The sequence below is a fragment of the Mastomys coucha genome, chromosome X (genome assembly GCF_008632895.1).
Source record: "Mastomys coucha isolate ucsf_1 chromosome X, UCSF_Mcou_1, whole genome shotgun sequence".
Lineage (NCBI taxonomy): Eukaryota > Metazoa > Chordata > Mammalia > Rodentia > Muridae > Mastomys > Mastomys coucha.
In genome coordinates, this window is record NC_045030.1 from 130081449 (window position 1) to 130082499 (window position 1051).

The following is a 1051-nucleotide window of genomic DNA, read 5'->3' on the forward strand; positions in this document are numbered from 1 at the left end:
TTGAATCCTGCTACTAAGTATGTAGTCAGCAGAATTATTACATAGTTTAGTATGCAATATCCTGTCTGCTCCATCTATCTTTTGATGTTCAGATATCTCAAGACCCAACTATGTGTTCATGTAACAAATTAATTTAGGCTTTTTCAACCACAAAACCAAGAGCTGGCTACTAAGAAATTGGGGTTCCTATGAAATCTATTTCTTCTCCTGTGAATAGCAACTATTGAGTGATGATATAGAGAGGAAAATACTACTACATTGCACAGCAAGTGCTCTACTGTACAAGAGTTCTCTTGACTATTCTCTATGCAGATTGACACTTGAGTATTTTAATTTAAGACAAAGTACTGAATCATCATATTTACATACTTTACAGACTTAAGTCTTTATAGAGGTCTAGAACCAGATGAGCACTCATTTATCCCAGAGTTTCTCTTTATGGTATAGTCGAGGGGCTCAAAAATAAATAAATATAAAAAAATGGATTGAATAAGTGAAAAATGACAAGGAAATGACAGGAGATTAAAGTGTGATGTGATGGGGATATGGATTGAGCACAAATATTAGTACTTGAGTGCCACTGTTTTAGGTTTATTTATTTTATCTTATGTGTGTGTTTTACTATATGCGTGTCTGTGTACCATGTGCTCCCTGTGAAGGTGGAATCCCCTGAAACAGAGCTATAGATGATTGTGAGCTACCATGTGAGTGCTGGGAATCTCACTGAAGTCCTCTGCGAAAGCAAGTGCTAACTGCTTAGGCATCTTTCCATGGTCCTTGAGTAGTTTTGTTTTATTGATGGAATACTGCTATGCAATTCTGACTGGCCTGGAACTAGCTATGGAGAACCAGCTGCTTTCCAACTTGAGGCAATCCTATCTTCTCTATACCACCCACCCCCCACCTCCCCACCCCCACTCCCTCCCAGTGCTGGGATTACAAGCATCTATCACTTTGTCTGGCTTCATCATTGTTGCATTAGGAAATGGAAGTGAAACAGTGAACTTGCAGGGCAGGGTCTTAAAAACGGGGGTGGGAGGGTTGGGGGACC